Source organism: Mytilus galloprovincialis, chromosome 9, assembly GCF_965363235.1.
Source record: "Mytilus galloprovincialis chromosome 9, xbMytGall1.hap1.1, whole genome shotgun sequence".
Lineage (NCBI taxonomy): Eukaryota > Metazoa > Mollusca > Bivalvia > Mytilida > Mytilidae > Mytilus > Mytilus galloprovincialis.
In genome coordinates, this window is record NC_134846.1 from 30128322 (window position 1) to 30150094 (window position 21773).

A 21773-nucleotide genomic window follows, 5' to 3' on the forward strand; every position below is an offset into this window, starting at 1 on the left:
TAGAATAACCGTTTCACAGATGATATCGGATATGTTTCTTACGTCGTAACTACATTTCCCTTCCCTTTTCATGAATGTGACCTAACGAATTAGACTATTTACTGGGTTTATTTTCAATTTATGAGTTTGACTGTTCCTCTGGTATCTTTCGCCCCTGTTTTGGAGACTTAAATCAAGAACCTGGCTCAGCGTAAATATATTGGTATTTTAACATTATATACTAAACTCATTGTGTTCTGTTATTTTACCTATTCAAAAGAACATTCAATTTTGATTTAATAGTATAAGTTCTTGTCCCCTACGAATGATCCCTATTTCATGTAGTGGTTTTATTGCATCATGTCAGGGATATGACAGTAATTTTCTTTCGATTGATTTTGCTTTTGACTTTCCGTTTTGAATTTTCAATTGAGTTTGGCATCTTACCATTTTCTAAGTATTACAAACATAAATGACAAGATTTGGTCAATCTACAAAATATTCGATGAATCAATTTGATGATGCTCTTTAGCAACATAACAGTTATTTGTATTGTAACTAAAAAACTAAAGAACACTTCTCATTCTAAATACTTTAATCAAAATTTAATGCAGCTCATCATAATCTTCGCAGCATCATCACCGAGTTTTTCAGTGAGTAGTTTTTTCCTTTCCAAGTTCGCCAATACACACCGCGGTGTTCCTTGTCTGGTGTTCTAATGAAGTAAACGCCATTCAAATTAGCTGTCACGCATCTGTTATACCACCATCCGCCAGGGAACCAAGTCGAACAATTTCCACTCGGAGCATTATCGTTATCTTGGTCTCTGGTAGAAAAACTGAAGCCATTATGGTGTTCTAAACTGTTACCTTAAAATAGATTATTAAAAACTTATCAAAACATACATGCGCACGGTATCTCCTTATTTGTTTAATATACACGGAAAATAAGCATTTCTACCGAGAGGTCTTTCATTGCACAAATAACACATACTTTAGAGGATAATAAAGCAGATTGCTAAATCAACCAACAAACATTACAAACAAATCTATTTTGTATTCGTTTGATCATCAAATAACAAATATTTAACTTCTATTAACTGAAATATCTTTTTTTCTGGAAAAATATAATACTTGACAAGTTCTGTGCCACAGGTTCGTTTATCGGCCAAAATTAGTACATTTTTTATTGACAGTCGTTTCTTCGTGGTTAATCCAAATAGTGATTTGATTAAATTGATAATAAACCACTCGATTCAATTTGAAATCTAAAGAAATTACCCGCAGTGCCGTAGTATCCATTTGCTGTAAGTTTGAACTTTGTACTTTCAGGACCTATTTTGAAATGTTTATATTTTGCAAACGCATGGTTTCCCTCAAAGTCTGTTAAGTCTATTCTCATTTCGTACTGACCATGGGATGTAAGGGAATGCATCTTTATATTTCCTGAAAAAAGTAAATTTTCATTTATATGTTATCTTACATGTCTAAATGTTTTCATATTTAAATTCCTAAACTGAGAATTTTGTGATATATTAAGACTTGAAATTAATTGACAAATGATTGTGTTGGACAAAAAAAAACAAGTTCAAAATATCAATAACATAGATGATATATTCAACACAGTATGTACTATAGTAAAATCTGAAAAAAAATATGTCAATCTGCAAAATCCCAAAAAGCTTGCTTTCTTGAAGGGATTGAAGAATTAGGGAAACGTTTAAGTTCGATTTATTTCCAGTCGTATAACTCAAAAATAAAAAACGTTCATTTTCAAAATTCTTAAGGTTAATGTGATTTTATTACAAACGTCTAAAATAAATACATAATATATTTCATAAAATAAAATAGTTTTTTCACAGCATTCTTTAGTTACAAGGCAGCAGCCAGTAATTCAGTGGATTTTGCTTGTTTCTGTCTATTATATTTGCAGTCAGTACATGTAAACGTAATCGCGACAACAACAGAATCACAATAAATATATTCACATTAAGAATTTTAAAATGCACCGAGTTTTCTAAATTAATTCCTTACAGAAGCAAATAATAAACTCGCTTGAAAGTGGTAATATTGTTTAAAAAGCTGCATAAGGACTCCGTTTCAATCTTTATTCAAAACTGTTGCTAACCCAATGATACTTTTCTACAGATTTACATGATAGTTACCTGTTCATTTAAACTTTTTGGCAGTTCTTTTGTCCCGTTAAACATATACAATAGCTATTGTTTTCTGTGTAGTTTATTGACTTGGACCTTTAAATTTCTTCTAAGAGAAATCAATCACTCATTAATTATTTACCTGAGTAAAAAATATGTCTGCTAAATAGATAGAAATAACACGTTTAACATGAAGAAACTGCATGTGATTTTGTGTTTACTTAATATAGGTTAATTTATTTTTTTTTCAATCTGTTGAAAATAAACACTAATTTAATCATAAAAAGTTGCTTTTTGAAAAAAAATAAAAATATATTTTAGTTTTTGGTTAGTTAGAGAATACGTTTAAGGCGGCCTTAATATAAGCATCACCATTTTTAGGTTTTTTGTCAAACACACAATTATTTTTTTTTAATAGTAACAATGTTGAAAATTTTGTCAAAAATCAACTTTTATCAGTGTTTAAATCACTGTTTCAACAGATTGAAAATGTATAATTGATATTAAAAAATACAAACTCACAGGCAGGTTTTTTAAATGCTAGACATGTTATTTCTATCTATTAAGCAGATATATTTCTTACTCAGATAAATAAATCAATGAATGATAGATTTCTCTTAGAAGAGAACAAACTAGACAGAGAACAATAGCTGTTGTATTTGTTCAATGGGATAAAAGAATGCCAAAAGTTTAAATAGACAGTTACTATCAGGTGAATCTATTAAAAAGTACCATTGGGTCCGCAATAACAACTTAGAACTTTTTTTTATCAATATTTAGAATGATAAGAAAAGCTTACCAAGCCAGAATTCATGCTTGAGATATCAAAACCCATGTTTGTAATCGTTCCACCCTCGAAGGAAATCAACATACCCGTTTTCTCGTCTTTGGAAAACCTGAAGTAATTTTGGAGTATTTTTCTTAAAATTTGTTTTGTATTTTAATAAATCATTTGGTGTTTTAAAGAGTTATTTATTCACAACGATCCAGTTTGATGATAATAATTCTATTAGTATGAACGTTATATTAAACGAAAAGTTCGTGCTAATTATGCGTGCTTAACCAGGCATAATTCTATGTACCTGTACCAGCTCTTTATATATCTGTTGGTGGTCGTTATTTGCTGTTTGCCATACTTACTTTTTTTTATTCAAAGCTGTTAGTATTTAAAGATATTATTTTCTGCTTTTTAGTTTTACATTTTATTATCCGAGTAAGAAAAAGACGACAGAAAAAAAAAAACAAAAAAAAACGGAACAATTTCCAAGAGCAAATTATTCAATGAATTCATAAAATCGTTAGTTATTAATTCTGTTTAAACGTTTAAGTTCATTTTCTACTTTTGTTTGAAGTCATGTGGTCTAAGTTAAATAATTAACATCAACTAACAGGAATTCATCAAGTATGGAAACTTAAAAAGTTAAATAAAAAAAATATAAAAATAAATAAATAAAATAGAATACGTTTAGACAGGACTAAATGTGGTGCTACCTTTAGTCAATTGGTCGAATAGCAACACGTACAGTCTTACAAGATGATAAACTAAAGCTTACAGTCCAGTGTCCTCCATCTATTTTCATTTCGCAATACACTTCAAATCCAGTAGTATGTCTAGGATAAACTTTATAAACGCCATTTGGACACCAATCTGGAATATCGTTGCAGTCACGTGGCCGTCCTTCTAGAAAGTATAAAATTAAAACGAATCATATGCAATACGGAAGAAAGCTTAATAATATCATATGAAAATCATATTTATTAAGATGCATGTCTTTGAATTTTATCAATGTAATAAATATATGAATACTAAAAGTATACTAAATGTACATAATGCAAATGTTAAAAATTGTAAAAACAAATTTCCTTTTTGTGCAATTTTTTTAAAAAGGAATTTGCTCTGTGTGTGTTACATTTTTATGTTGTGTCGTTGTTCTCCTCTAATATTTAATGCGTTTCCCTCAGTTTTAGTTTGTTACCCCGATTTTGTTTTTTGTCTATAGATTTATGAGTTTTGAACAGCGGTATACTACTGTTGCCTTTATTTTTGTGTAATTGTAATATCCATTCGAATTAAATTGCTAAGCTAGTTAGTGTTCCTCTTGATTCGTGTTATTGTTTTGTAAAGGTATTTCTTACTATGACATTCTGGATACCAATCAGTTTTTGCCAATACCAGTATTCTCTCAGCAGCCTTTCCATAAAAACACACGCCTGTATAGTAAACATACACAGAAAAAATTCTTGTATAATAATAAAGTGTTTTAATAAATGAATAATGTAACCAATCAATCAAATTACTTTTGCATTAACTGATCAATCATAATTACCGTCAATAAACAGTTTTGAAATATTGGAAACACACTATACAAACTACTCAGTCTGAAAAGACCATTTCTTGTGCTCGACTAATTAGGTCGAGCACATATTTAACTTAACAAGACTCGAAATAATCTCGAAAGTACTAAATTGTACTTAACTGTACTCGTCTTTGGTTTGAACTTTACTTAATAGAATATTGTAAGTCTGATTAAGTATAGTACTTGATAATTTTCTATATGACCTGAATATGGTAAATCATAAAATATTATCTTAAGTACTTTTTAATTTTGATATGGCCTGAATATACAATGATATAGGAAAACCGGTTCTCAAAATATATGGTCTTGTCAGACTATGAACAGTTTGCAGTGTTACTAAACAGTGAGAATAGTTGAGTCCGTATCTTTCGCAAAAGTTTAAATTGATCCTCTCACAAGCTATTAATAACGGTAATTTATGTTAGGTTAAATGATCAAAATGAATACGTGCACATATATTTATACATTGTAAAACAAAATGTGTATTAATAAATGTACTATCATTGAACTTGCTGCACACATTGGTCGATATACTTTTTTGTAATAACATTTTTGCCTGTGTTAAATAACTTTAGATTTTTTTGTATTTTAATATGTAGCATACATATTTAGTCAATCAATTATACAAAAAAACCATCAAAAATCAAGAGTTATAGGTAAGGTTGATCTAAAAACATTTTAAGTCGATTGATTCCGTGAATTTAGACAGTAAAATCACAAAAATACTGAACTCAGAGGAGAATCCAATCGGAAAGTCCATAATCACATGGCAAAATCAAATGACAACACACATCAAAAACGCATGGACAAGAACTGTCATATTCCTGACTTGGTACAGGCATTTTCAAATGTAGAGCCTTTGTTCACACCGAGCAACAAGCTCTAAACGAAGGGCAAAACAATGACTAGTGTAAGTAGTTATTACAGGTACCAGGTTTATAATGCATACGCCAGACGCGCGTTTTGATCGTTTACATTAAAGACTCATCAGTGACGATCAGATCAAAATAGTTAGAAAGCAAAAACAAATTCAAAGTTGAAGAGTATTGAGGACCCAAAATTTCAAAAAATTGGTCAAATGCGACTAACGGGAAAATCAACGGTCCCATCTATATAAAAACGATCGAGAAACGAGAAACACTTATGGATATCATCAATAAACAACAACCACTGAACATCAGGTTTCTGACTTAGGACAGGTGGAAACAAATACAGCGGGAATACACGTTTTAAAAGGTACCAAAATTTAGCCTAACCTGAAACAATAGTTTTACATCACAACATAGAGAAACACATGTACACTATAAAACATTAATTGAAATGACTTAACTCAATCAAAAGACATGTTAACACAAACAAATGAATATACACTGAACGAATACATTTAATCTATGACACAATGTAAATACAAAATTAATAAAATACGGGTAATATGTTAATCAAGTTCAGAATAATTTTTTTTAACCTTGAATAAAATGCCGACAAATAGAATAATGAACATAATTTTGTACGATAATGAAGAACGAAAATAACTTTTATAATATAATTAATGTTGTTGTTCATAGTACGAGAACGGGAGTGAAAACTTATAGCCATACTACACAATAAACAAATATGATATATATTAAAAATAGAGAGACGAAACATAAATAAGTAAACATTAAATAACAAAAAAGCATCACAAATTGTATCAAGAGATCAAATGAAATTACAAAAGCACGATTTGAGAGTACTCGCAGGTACTGAACGCTAGTTAAAAGCCAAAACAATTAAAAATAGAAAAAAATCATGCATCAGAGACTAAAATACTTAGATTGTAAGATTGTGTTTGCGCCGTCAAAAAACCAAAACAACCAGCTAGAAAAAACGAACACACAGATATGACATATGAGGTCATCTATAACTAAACAAGGATATAGTTTTTGTTAAAAAGAAATTGTGTACTAAACTACAAATAAGTATGCATTGTTTTTGCTTTAAACCATAAAAAAAATTAATAATATTAACATTCACATTAAAATTCTTAAATAATAAACTGATAAACATTGATTGGGCCTTACCTGTGTGACACCTAGACGGAACACAATGTTGGCGACTTGAATTAGTTTGTAACTTTGCATTTCCAAAAAGGCAAACAATAGTGATCAGTGCAGAAATAATCATAATGCTGTGGTATGCGAGGGAGGAAAACAGTTGCAAAGAACAGTCGCTGCAAAATCATTACTTTTGCATTTCTAAACATGCTAAATTATACTGCGTCGTGTGTGGCAGATGTTTGTTAATATGAATATTGCGTGATAAGATATTTTATGCATGTAATACTTATTAAGTTGCTGGAAACTTGATTTTCTTTTTATTGTATTTAGATGTTTTTGAATTCATTGAATTGAATACGAAAAAATCCCACATCTCAGTGAAAAAATATTGTCATTTTGACACATTCCCCGTTTCCATTCTCGATTTTATCTTTTGGCGTTGACCGTGGATTATTTTCTCAGACAGAGGTGAGTGTCCTAAACACGGTCCGGAAAAATTATCGCGATAATTTGTAACTTGTCCGCCATTTGTTGGATAAGTATAGTTACGACCTGGGGTATTTTGTTGGTCATTTGTAGCTTGTGGCTTATTCTGTACATTCGTGCTTGATAACAGAGACGCTAATGTCTGTTTTTGATCCTTTATTTCAGATATTTCAGATGAAGTTTTTACAAGCTCGCTTAACTCCTGAAATTGTTGTTGCAAATCGCGCACTTCAGTATTTTGATCAGCTGCGGTTCTTCTATTGTCATGAAATTTGTTTTTGAACAATCCCGCGGCATTAACAGACTCGTCATGGTTCCTATAACCATAGGCTTCTGCCATTTTTGCGGAAGCGAGGGCGTTTTACATGTCTTGAGGCATCCCTGCGCGGACAAAAATGACATTTGCTCCGGTATGCCACTGATAAATTTTTAGAGCATTTCATGTTCCGGCTTGGCGAGTAATTTACCCTTTTCATAAATTAGACAATAAAAAAATCCACCACGCTTTGACCGGACGACAAAGACAAGTTCTGGAAAATTCTACTATGCATAAGTGCGTTAGCCCCATGCCCACAGAAATTTACATATTTCTCCTTAAAAAGAATTCGGACACTTTTCCAGTCGGATTTGCTTCTATCGCTTAATGAGTTGTACCACGTTAAAGCCGGACTATTGAGGTGTAAATGAAAAGCAGCTAGCATGCGCTTGTCAGTAAGGTTAAATTCAGATAAACCATGCAATGTGGAGAAAGATTCGAATTCAAAAACGTATTACCATTATCTTGAGGATATCCGTGAAACTTAGAGCATGTAGCCAAACTTTCCATTTTATTATTTAATGAGTGTTGAAGCGACGTGCCGACGCTAGGTTCTGGTTGAAATGATATTTGTGCAGGGGGTAGTTCTTCTTTTTCTTGAATATAAGAAATTTCAGAAAACGGAAGTTTTACTGTTTGTCTAACTGCTGTTTAATGAGTTATAATTGGCTCCTGTAATGAATCGTTTAATGGAGTTTGAAAAGAAAACAGTTCAGTTAAAACATGTGCCTTCAAAAATGAATCATTAAAAAAAAATTGGATACCGATTCACTTTGTTTCGAGTCTGGCCCGTTTTCAATTGATTCTGTCGTAAATAAAGACGAGTTTTTTCTCATCGTGGCAAAGTTATAATCTCAGAGTTTGGCAAGACAGTTCTCACCAAAAAAATATTTTGATGAACATGGCAAGACTGTTTTCACCAAGCATATAAAATCTACACCAAAACATTCACTTTATTTATAGATCAAGGACCAAAATTCTCTTTATTTACAGTTTTATTAATAACACATAGTATATATACACAAAAAAATGACTGTTAATTATGCACAGTCGGTCACCATTCGTCGACAAATCCTCAACAGCCAAAGTCTAGCAAGAGTTGGAATAGGATGAATACCATCATTATAAAATGTTGTAAATCGGAAAGAGTATCTAGCATGATTGTTCCTAGCTTTTCTCGTATTTTCAATATCAAGTGCAAATTTTGGTGATTCTTTCCTATAAATGAGAGTTGTTTCTCTTACAAACTTACGATATTAACGACTCCTATTTGCTCATTCAACTTTTTGTCATATCTTCTTTATATTCAGTATCTTCACAACCTTTATATTTGTTGTTTTTCAAAATTGAATACGGGGGTAGCTCCAATAATACAAGTTCTACGGTAGGAAAACCTCTAACAAAAGCATAAATTTCTCTGAATTTTTAGATCAGCTCATTAGCAGACGAATTATCTGTCGATTTTAATTGTATTAGACCACCGTCTTTTACCGTCAAATCACATGTACCCAGCCATAAATACAGTACAATACGAGGATGACGATGCAACTCAATTTCAAGGTTCTCTTGCAAAAATCTAAATTGTTTTTCTACAGTAGCACCTCCTTCATACCACTAGACAATATCCCTTTCAACGCCTCGGATAACCTCGTCACGGAGATCTGAAATAAGACCGGCAAAATAGCAAACGCTATATAATTTAAATCGCTTTTTTACTCAACCCTTTATATTAAGGCAAAGTGTTCTTAAAACTGACAAATCAACTCTAGCCGTAGAATTTATAAATCAATTTTAGCTGCAGAATTTATAAATCAATTTTAGTCGTAGAATTTATAAATCAATTCTGGCCGTAAAATTTATAAAAATCAATTTTAGCCGTAGAATTTATAAATCAATTTTAGCCGTAGAATTTATAAATCAATTTTAGCCGTAGAATTTATAAATCAATTCTGGCCGTAGAATTTATAAAAATCAATTCTAGCCGTAGAATTAGAAATCAATTCTAACCGTAGAACTGTTCTAGAAGTAGAACTGACCAAATATCTGGTCAGTTCTAGCTAGAACTGTCAGGATCAGTTCTAGGGTAGAACTATGGAACGCCGGAACTGTCTTATAGTGTAAATATTTAATGTGTTATGTCGATTTGCCTTTACGTCCTGTCATTTCTTCTTTATGTTATATGCAGATGCCTTTATTTCCTCACACGACATCTCTTTGTTATGTAAAATTAGTAATTTGTTTGGTCAAACAATTGTATGATATGTCATTACTAAACTTTGTTGTGCAAAATATGCATTACATTATGCTGTAACAACTATATATTCTGTGAATACTTCGAAACTTTATGATCAACCACCTATACATTCTCTCATATTTTATCTATGCTGTGTCTATTCTTCTTTTACGTAAGTCAGTTAATAATTGCATCCTGTCTCAAGTGTTATTGTTATGTCAAATGTTCTAAAGCTTTTGTTTTGATACACCTTTGTTCTATGTAAATCTCATGATATTATAGTCTTTTGGCGTTATGTTGTGTTTATACATATGTATCTCCGGTGAAAAACACAATACATCATGGTATAATTCCTATGCGTTTTGCCGAACAGTTGATACTCTCTGTGAGCATTCATTACGTCATGTGCAAATGCCTTTTACATTATGTGCAAACAACTAATACGTTTTGTGCAAACCTCGTTTACCTTATGTGCAAACATCGTTTACCTTATGTGCAAACACCTATTACGTTATGTGCAAATACCTATTAAGTTATGTCTAAAAACTACATCATTATGTGCAAACACTATTACGTTATGTGCAAATACCGCTTACATTATGTGCAAACACCATGTAAGTTATGTGCAAATGCCTATTACATTATGTCCAAACATCTATTACGTTATGTGCAAACACCTGAAAATGAAGAAAATTAAAAGTTTGACCTTTCTAACAAACTGTGGATTTTTATATTAATTATATTGATTGGTGTAAAAATGCTATATACATACAATGTATCTAGTTTTATGGGAAATTATTTTGCTCTACTTAAAGAGTGTGCGTTATGCATGCATGCTTTAAAAATTTGTTTACTTTTCTTGCTGAAAATTGTAACAAATATACAGATACGACTTTAGTTTTCAAGAGGTGCAACCGAAAGGAACAATACGATATAAAAAGGAAGATGTGGTACGAATGCCAATGTGACAACTCTTCACAAGAGACCAGGATGATTTGTTATTACCATCCCAGTAGGGTTTTCATCTAGCGAGAAACGTGTACTGGATTAATGCTACAAATGTAATGACGTCTCCCACGATTCATGTAGCAGCTAAGAAATCCTACAAATGTTTAAGATTTTATTTTCGTTTATTTCCTTTAACAGTTGTGAATACTATTCTGAATAACCTTCCTAAGACTTATTGTTTCCTCCGTCCCTGACAAGGCGTGTTGAGACGGGTGGGTGTCCTGAAAAGGGGTGGTCAGGTGACCCGCCCCTCTTATCTGACAATTGTTTTAAAACTAACAAGGAAGTTGGAAAAATTTGATCCGATTTTAGATCAGACAGGTAGAAGGGTGTAACAAAAAGCTGCATTTTCTAAAAAAAAACTATTTTTTTCATATTAAAAACTGCATTATCCTGTAATCTACAAAAATGACGCATACACATATATTTTTTTAAATGAAAGGGTTATCAGACTTGTTTCACCTTCGCTGGCCATACTCGAAATTAAATCCCGCAACTTGAAACTCCAGATAATGACTTTCATTTATCCGTATTTGGTCCGGTAACTTTTCGAACCGTGTCATCAAGAACGATACAAAAAAATACATATTATAGTAAATTGAAATGTTTTCTTCTATTATTTCTTTTATAAGTGATATGCATATCGTTTATTTTGTTGTCTATAAGAATAAATAAATAATTTCGTTGCTAAAATGGTCATCATAACATAATTTTCCCTTTGAATTTGAGAAAAAAACTGACTATCTATAAAAAAAAGATGTGGTATAAATGCCAATGAGACAATTCTCCACGAGAAACCAAATGACAAAGAAATAAATAACAATAGATCTTATTATGGCATTTAACAAAAAACCCATAATGTTTCACAAGTTTTAAAAAAATGGTTACAGTTAAGTACTTCGCTTTTATCCTGCAATTAGCTAGTTATTGTTATTTTGCTTTGTTTGTACATGTACAAATAAATTTTCCTGCTACCCGTTTCCATGTTGATCAATCGGTAATATGGATATTTCTTTCTGGGTAATAGTTCATTTTGGGGTTTTCTTCGAGTTCGCGTTTCAATAATTGTAAAAATCAAAGACAATGGTTAAGATTTAAACAACTTATGCTCAAATACCAGGTGTAAATTATAAACAATATATGCACATTGTCAGAAATATAAAATGTATTAGTTTTCGCTGTGAAACAGGAGAAAATTCGGTAAGCCTCGCTTTTCGTCCTGTTTCTAAAGCTCGTACAAATAAATTTCACGTTTACCGACAAAGTACATTTATAATCAATACATTATTCCACAGTTGTTGGTATGAATTTATCTTTTTGTTCAATATTTCAACGAATATCGTCGTATAAATTAGGAACATCAACCTATTTTCCGAACGGAGAGTCATAAATTCAATGAATATTATTGCGAAATATACGGTAAGCTTCGATGCGTTTAGTTATGAACGCGAATGGTTCGATAAATATAGCTAAATACACAATTAAGCCAAATGTTCATAAAAGGAATTTGCTGCACATCATTATTTTGAGAAATCTTATGTTAAAAAATATAAAATTTCATACAAATATATTCTTTTGGATCTAATGTTATCATTCTAAAATATGTTTTGACAGTTTCCGTTAAATATTGCCATTTTTAGATATATCGGTCCCCCTTTTCTCGGCTACTGATAATAAATTAAGAAAGTTCACTTGTCATGTTTTGTATTGTTGGAATTTCGGAACCCTCTTATGTATCCGTTTAAAGCACCATGAAAAAATTGCCAGCTAACTCCCAGTTTTCAAAAATCTTTAAATGTGCAATATGTCATTGAGACAATTTGAGTTCTCAAAATGAATCAAGATAAAATAAGAATAATAAGACATTTGTAAAGAATATAAAACCCTTGTTATTTTTTATTAGTTTCAGGGCCGTAACTACATTGAGGCAAATGAGGCAAATGCCTCCTGTTGGAAATTTCAAAAAAAAAAAAAAAAAAGAACTGAAACAAAAGATTGTCTTCATATCAAATTGTTTTCACGGAAAGTGTCTTGCAAGACGCAAGTTCTCTTTACTCTCAGATGTCGCCCTTGCATGTTTATCGTGGTCCATGTTTCTATTTTATTTTTATTTTTCAGAGTTGATGGTCTATTGTTTGTACTTCTGTGTCCCGAGTTTGTCTTTTGTTCATTTATTGTCCTACTTTAAAACTATAAAGATATAGGAAGATGTGGTGTAAGTGCCAATGAGACAACTCTCAATCCAAATAGTCTGAGTGTTGATTTTCATTTGTAAACGTGTGGTTTTGCAATTTTGCATGTCCACCAATGTCCTGACATTGTACGAGAAAATATTTTAAGAATGTTTACGATGCTACTGGACACAGAAAACTATGTTCGTTTCTGCGTGGAGAATTGAACTTGATATCAAAGAATACAAAACTGGCTCTTTTTGTTGTAGATAAAACTAGATAGCTGACATAGTTTAAATTAAAGTAAGACCACCAATTTCCCGGTATCAAATCATCTATAAAACATCAATGTAAAGCCATATGATCTTTAACATTAAAGGGCTAAACTTGCATTAAGTCGTGTTCAGGCCCTTTTACAGAAATAAAAGAAGATGGAGTAAATGTGCACGGGACCTAATCTCACACAAAATTAATGCATAGTAAAAATACAAATTATCAATGGTCAAAGTTTTTATTCTTGTTCTTCATCTTGATAGTTTCTGGAGGGTCTTCAACAATAAAAGAATCATTAATACCGTAAAACAAGGTCAAGGTGATCCTTAGTGTCGACTTAAGCAGTACTAGTACTTAAAATATACTACTGCACTGTCACTATATATAAATCTAGTCACAAAAAAAATCACAAAAGTCTAAGAACAATACGAGACAAAGAACAGACAGACAGATGCGATTTTAATGATTGTGAGAATTACGATTTTTGCTTTGTCCTTCATATCGGTCTACTTTTAATGTTGTCCCCGTAAAACCCGTAAAAAGTCTTAAATTACAATGAATCTATGTTTTTGCTTTGAGACCAGAATATTGTCAAAAAAAGCGCTAAAAAAAATTGCGTTTCAGTGTAAGAAAGAGTCCGGGAAACGCTCAGAAGGCACGATTTTGCTTTATTTTTCTCAGAGCTTCTTGGGGCCTTGAGCGGCCACCAGACCCCTCGCCAAAAAAATATATTTTGCCTCACTATTAAAAGAGGCTAGTCTGAGTTTTTGTGAACATCTTTATGTTAAAGATATTAATCAAAGTACTGAAGTACTGAACATCGGATGACCGCAAGTTCTAGTGGACGGTCACGAGCACTTGTCTCAGAAAACCAAATCACATCTCTTACCTGAAAGTGACGTGATAACTTCAACCTCTTCGTAGAAGTGATACAAATCAGTAAACTCTGTTTTTTTTTGTTATACATTATTTTAATATTTGTAAATTACAGTTTATAATTTTTATCCATTTGTATATCATTCTATTGCACTATATTAATTATAGTGCTGTGCAAGTGCATGGTGGACACTCTTCTGTACTAATTCGATTTTTCTGATAGATTGAATTTGAATGGGCGTTCATATTTTCCAGCAAAACATTCAATGTCCCACACAGAGAGAGTTAACAAAGACAGATAACTCTGCATGGGAGATGCACACGTTTGTGACCAAGGAAAAATTCAACTTCGTTTATTATTTTGGACTTTAATTTAAAATTCTCAAATTTGATATTTTAGACTTTAATTCTCTGTGTTTTATAATTTATATTATTTCAGTATAATTTTGTTTCTATTTACATTTCGTATCCAGGACTTAAAATCAACATGCTTTGCTATGCATTTAATTCTCAGTTTGGACATTGAGTGACATGTTATACTCTGTTAGCTTATTAGTGACATTTTACCTTTTTCATAATGTATGTTCTTTTTTGTCATAATCAGATTATCATTTAATATCTATTCTTCAAGTTCTAAAAATAGTTTAGTCTTTGTCAGTGAACAATATTACTGAAATTAATTGTTATTTTTTATGTCTATACTTGTCAATTCAATTGTGTATAAATACTTGCTTATAATTTTGATAAGCAAGATTCGGACTCAGGACTTTACACTGAACACAGTCCATCTGTAATACAAGTATTAGTATTCCATGCTGAATTATTGGTTTATTCATCGCTAGTTCCAGAGTCTCAGTAGTTAGTTTTCACCAGAGTTTCAGAGTTCAGAGTTCTCATTGCTATTCACAGCAATCGTGCGTTGTGTGATCAGGTGCATCAGACAGTTTCAGTAACAAGAGGCCATTCAGTCAGGCTCTTGTTACACAACATCACAAGTCACCTTGTTTCTCCGGTGACAGATTCTTGAGATATTCTTCCGCATGCGGTAACACACTTTTTCTGTACGTGTGTATAAATATTAAAGATTTTTTACTTTATTTATGTTTCTAACGAGTTTAACGACATTTTCATATCATTAATCTAGTATATATATGTTAAAAAAAATGTATTTTTAGGAGTATCCATTTGAAATGAATAAGAACAAGTGATAAGGCATGTAATTTTGCACTCGATAATGTCCGCGTATTTGTTATTATCATGTTTATAGATCGGTTACAATATCAAAAAGAAGGTTACGTAATGGAAATTTAGGCGACAGCAATACACATGAATGCCCTCACGGTCATCCGATGTAAAATGAATAGAGAAGTTGTTCATTAAGATATCATTAGATAAGCAAACACACGGACCTATTTTTTTTTCTCTTTTTGATTTCTCATTCAATGACCAGTGGCGGAACCAGTCCAGAATGTTTGAAAATGATGAAGCTGCGTTTGTTGGTTCTATAAGCAGTTTGATTAAGAGGGGCTCTGGACTCAGTTTTGCCAAAACTCCCTGCTAATTCAAAAAACAAATACAAGATAAGAGGTGGCGGGAAAATATCTTCTTCATCGGTCAATATAATCTGAATAGACGCATATATATAATGTGTTGACCTTGTCAAAAGTCTATAATTCATAAATGTAATTCGTCGCATCCAAAACCATATGTTATGAATATGTATGCAAGATATGGCGACCTATGAAATGACCCGCTTGGTGCAATGAAAGAGAGCATAAATAAGGCCGTTAGTGCTCTCATTTGAATTGTTTTACATAATCTTTTTGGGGCATTTTATTGTTGACTATGCGGTATGGGCTTTGCTCATTGTTGAAGACCGTACGGTGACCTAAAGCTGTTAATTTCTGTGTCATGTTGGTCTCTTGTAGAGAGTTGTCTCATTGGCAATAATACCACGTCTTCTTTTTTTATATCAACTTATTTTCCGTTCACATTTTCCGTAAAGAAATGAGGTTGCATTTTGTTTTTTACTTGTAGCTTTTTTTGCTTCGAATAACAGGACCGAGCTTTTAGTTTCAGTCGATATACACGCCATCTTGAAATAATTACTTGTCACATATAAATTCTGTTTCATGATATTCAGCAACAACTATTGGCTTAAATGAGATAAATAATTACAGACTGTTCTCTTCTGAGGATATTAAGCAATCAAATGCCGGAAAATTAACTATGTGTATTACATTTCAGATCAAATGTTATTAATTCATGGTCGTTTTATTATGCATATATATTACACACTGAAATTGAAAATTATTGAAATATCAATCATTAATACGTCTTTATTTGCATTGCTAATCTGCAATATGCACGATTTGTTTGCTAAAAAATGTTCCTGTACAATGTTTTCAAAAATGCATTAAATGTATTTTATGACTTTTGTCAATCTAGGCACACCTCCAGAGAGACACATCTCGAGAATCGTGTCTATATATTTGTAAATATTTTAATTTTCAACAAGTAAAGTGAACAAAATATAAAAAGAATGGATGTATAACGCACACTCTTTAAGTAGAACAAAAAAAAAACTAAATATTTATATAACATATCAATCAATATATAAAAATACTACATTTCCAATACTAAATCAACATCCCGATGCACATATATTACCTTCAATCCACATTCAGCATCCAATGGATATTCAGTGGCGGATCCAGCCATTTTAAAAACCCAGAGTAAAAGGGGGGGGGGGGGGGGGGGGTTCCAACTGTATGCTTCCATTCAAATGTATTGATCGGCCAAAAAATGGGGGTTCCAACCCCCGGACCCCCACCCCCACCGCCTGGATCCGCCACTGATATTACCTTGAAAAAGAATACAGCGAAGTAGTTCAGAGCTTTTTCGAAAGCTAAAACTTATAATTTTCTTAATTTTTAAAGTGTATATCACTGATGCGTTTTGTTTTGATCTGTGTCGAAAAAGCGTTTACCAGAACGTAATAGGTGTTTGCACATAACGTAATAGGTGTTTGGACATAACGTAATAGGTGTTTGCACATAACGTAATAGATGTTTGGACATAATGTAATAGTCATTTGCACATAACTTACATGGAGTTTGCACATAATGTAAGCGGTATTTGCATATAACGTAATAGTGTTTGCACATATAATGATGTAGTTGTTATACATAACTTAATAGGTATTTGCACATAAGGTAAACTATGTTTGCACATAGGGTAAACGATGTTTGCACCTAAAGCAACGATGTTTGCACATAAGGTAAATGAGAATTGCACAAAACGTATAAGTTGTTTGCACATAATGTAAAAGGCATTTGCACAAGACGTAATGAATGCTCACAGAGAGTATCAATTGTTCGGCAAAACGCATAGGAACTATACCATAATGTGTTGTGTTTTTCACTGGAGATACATAATTATGTATTAACACAACATAACGCCAAAAGACTATAATATCATGAGGTTTACATAGAACAAAGGTGTATCAAAACAAAACCTATAGAGAATTCGGCATGACAATCACACTTGCAACAGGACGCAATTTTTAACTGACTTACATAAAAGAAGAATAGATAGAACATAGATAAAATATGAGAGAATGTAAAGGTGGTTTATCATAAAGTTTCGAAGTATTCACAGAATATATAGTAGTATAAGCATGATGTAATGCCTATTGTACACAACAAACTTCAGCAATGACAAATCATACTACTGTTTGACCAAACAAATAACTAATTTGACATAACACAGAGATGCCGTGTCATGAAATACAGACATTTGCACATAACATAAAGAAGAAACGACATAACGTAAAGACAAAGCGACAGAACACATTAAATATTTACACTATAAGACAGTTCCGGCGTTCCATATAGAACTGTCCAAATCAGTTCTAGGTAGAACTGACCAAATCAGTTCTAGCTAGAACAGTTCTAACCTAGAACTGGCTAAAAGGTGTCAGGTTGACAGTTCTACGTACTGTTCTAGAACAGTTCTCCTGACAGATTTAATGAAAGTTAGAAGTGATCTCCGGTGTATCTGACCTTGCTGTCAAATAAAACAATGGGGGTTTTATGTAGCCTAATACTACTGTCCAAGGCGTTTGTATTATACTCAATCTGACTCCGTAATCTGCTTAGAGTCATACCAACAGACAAATATATTATTTGGTGAAGATGTCAAAATGGCGACTTTGAAATTATTATTTTTTCTTCAGTACCACGTGTGAAAAAAAATGTACAGATCACAGCACTGTAATTGTCGCAAATTTACACTAGTTTAAAGGATCTCCACCATTCTGTATCCTTGGGGGACTTTTGTACATTAAGGACACATATAATAACGAATAAGATAGTTTTTGTTGTAATATTTTGCACTCAAATAAAAATAACGCCTGCTACCCTCATCGACAAGAAAAAGAGAGCGAGAGTTAATATCAGTCCGGATACGGAATAACCCTTTCCGATTCCGGAATGATACATATACCAGACTGTGAACTAGCAACCCCTTATTTATAACGAAAATATGTATATAACATCATGGACATTACAATTAGTTTACCAACAAGTCAACTTAGAGCAAATAAGAGAATTATGTGCACTTCTGACACAATTTATATCAATTTACTTTACAAACTCACGAAGCAGCAGACAGAGCATGGAACACAATATCCTCTTTTCTTTGAAGTGCGATAATGTTATTGTATATATACATGTATTGTTTATAATATTTTTGATTGTCATCATCATCTAACACGGATATGTGAACATTGAGGATACCTTTGTATTTTACTATCACATTTCTTTTACATGTCAGCACGAACTATGGGCTTTCCCACAACTATTTTTAGAAACAAATGAAATACGTGGTATATAAGTTACTGTTAAGGACTTTTACAGACAAACACGTATATTATCCAGATGGGAGACTCAATGAATTTTAAATTTATTTCAAATACTCTTGATCTATTTCCTTCTATTAAAAGGAACATTTAGAATTCTTATTTATATACAGAGCTGATGGACACAATCTTTTTAATTCTAGTCGGAATTAATCTACTATGCATTATATACACCAATTACTTAAAGTTATACATGGTATTTCACTCTAGCACCTAGTTATTTTAGATCACAAAAAATATTCGACGTAAAACTATTCAAGTTTGAACATACCAAAAAAGCTGCACGGACTGCCTAGCTGTATCCGAATTTTAAGTACTACTAGGAATGCGTGTGGTTGCATGTTAAGTACAGGAAGTGTGGTACTTTTTTATATTGATTGATACGAATAAATTATTTTTTTTAAAAGTGTACTCTATACACCTTGGGTTTTAAAATATTGGTCACGTTACTTGTTAAAAATTAAATATATATATATATATAAATGTACACGACTTCGAAGGGGTGCTTAGAATAGCATGAATTATATAAACAGGACTGGTAATGTATTTTCGTAAACTTTGTAGAGGATAATAAAATTGAGAATGGAAAACTAATATTAGTGCATGCATATTGCAGATTAACAAAGCAATTAGGTAGATTCATGTTATACATGTACTACCATCTTGCATTGTTCTTTTGAAGTGAACAATCAGTCTAGGTGTTACCCAAATCTCTGAATTTGTACACAGATGTTCAATTTTATTGATTAGACTGTTCATCTCTATAAAGAAAACTTCATAGAAATGATTAATCGCATTATTAAAAATATTTTAACAAGCACCAAACTTATATGCTTTAAATAAACTAGAACACACCCGCGAAATCGCGGGTATTCAGAGCGTAGTTTAAAGTATGTAAAGTGTTGTTGGAAGAATTTTGTAAAATATTGAATGACTGGAGAATTTCAGCAAAAGTATCATATAAGTCATATATAGGTTATTTGGGACAGGAAAATGCTTTTTTTTTTATCCCTCCTCCTTTATTTCCAAAATTCCCAATTTTTGGTTTTCTATCAATTTCAATATGAACATAGTTTTCATTTAATATGGTATGAACATTTAAGTAAGGAGCCTGTAATTCAGTGGTTGTCGTTTGTTTATGTGTTACATATTTGTTTTTCGTTCACTTTTTGTACATAAATAAGGCCGCTAGTTTTCTGGTTTGAATTGTTTTACATTGTCAGTTCGGGGCCTTTTGAAGCTGAGTATGCGGTATGGGCTTTGCTCGTTGTTGAAGGTCGTACGGTGACCTATAGTTGTTAATTTCTGTGTCATATTGGTCTCTTGTGGAGAGTTGTCTCAACATGGCAATCATACCACATCTTCTTTTTTTTTGTAATCAATGAATTTTGTAAAAGATTTAATGACTGGAGAATTTCAGAAAAGGTATCAAAAGTTCACATGAATATTTTTAGCGCTTACTGTATATTATGAACATTCATTACTATATAAATATAGTGTATTTACTTTCAATTCTAAGTTTACTAATCGATCCATGGTGGTCATTGATATAGTATACAGACCCTCTCTATTTAATAAACTCTGTGACCGCCGTGGATAGTAAACTTGAAAATGATAGCAGATAGAATTCTGAAAATACACTTTATTCTTTGTATATGTATGTTCAAAGTATACAGAAAAACGCAAACCGGAGGTCTAATCTGACTTAAAATTTTGTCCAATGACGGGACAATATCCAGATGCCTTTTTTCTCGTTTTTCTCCCAAAATAACTCAATCTGAATAATCATATGAATGGATGACAAATGCGACTATGCACTGTACCTATAGGACACAGAGGCGTGTTGATTAATTTATTGTGGAAAGGAGAGAAGCGACACCAAAAATGAGGTCTTCTCGTTTAATAGTATAGATTTGTTCAACTAAGCCGGTTAAGGCGAGATAACTCTTTTGAATTGTCATTGCTATTGTTAAATTATAAATTTACTGTTTACAAATTTTTGAATTTTTTGAAATACTTACTAGGCTTTTCTACCTCAGGCATAGCTTACCTTAGCTGTATTTGGCAAAACTTTTAGGAATTTTTGTCCTCAATGCTCGTCAACTTCGTACTTTATTTGGCCTTTTTAACTTTTTTGGATTCGAGCGTCACTGATGAGTTTTTTGTAGACGAAACGCGTGTCTGGCGTAAATACTAAATTTAATCCTGGTATCTATGACGAGTTTAATATTTACAACCACTGGGTCGATGCCACTGCTGGTGGAGATTTATTTCCCCGAGGGTATCACAAGCCCAGTAGTCAGCATTTTTTGTGCTGACATGAATTGTCATTGATATTGTTATATTTATAAATTTACTGTTTACAAATTTGTGAATTTTTTGAAATATTAAGGCTTTTCTAGCTCAGGCATAGATTACCTTGGCTGTATTTTGCAAAACTTTTAGGAATTTTTGTTCTCAATGCTCGTCAACTTCGTACTTTATTTGGCCTTTTTAACTTTTTTGGATTCGAGCGTCACTGATGAGTCTTTTGTAGACGAAACGCGCGTCTGGCATATATACTAAATTTAATCCTGGTATCTATGATGAGTTTATTTAATTTAGTAAACCTATTGATAATTCTTGATCGGACAGTAAACCTTTTGATTATTCATGATCGGTTTATCAGTGGATGTATCACTGCTAAAATATTGCGTTTTAATGATGATTTAAATATATATAACAAAACTATTACAAAAGGAAAAATACGATTGTCCAAGATTCAAACGTATTAACAAAGAGTAATGCCTTCTTAGCTAGTTCACTTAAATGGACCTTTAGGTTGTGGAAAAGAGGGGGGGGGGGGGGAAGTTCTATTGAGACCATCTCATGTCTACCCTGAGTGGCCGGTTCTGAATTGGTACCAGTTTGAGCTTGACTGTTTTATGATACATAGTATAGACTATGTATTCAGCGTGCACAT

At 32.2% G+C, this 21773-nt stretch overlaps 1 long non-coding RNA gene across 1 annotated transcript; it reads right to left on the reverse strand.

Annotated features, from left to right (window-relative positions):
• Positions 1-2929: 2929 nt before the first annotated feature.
• LOC143046727 (uncharacterized) lies at positions 2930-6688 on the reverse strand. The gene is made up of 4 exons (XR_012969247.1): positions 6552-6688; positions 4271-4345; positions 3688-3815; positions 2930-3030 (listed from the first exon to the last, which is right to left on the reverse strand). It is a non-coding gene; the product is annotated as an uncharacterized LOC143046727 (long non-coding RNA).
• Positions 6689-21773: the final 15085 nt, after the last annotated feature.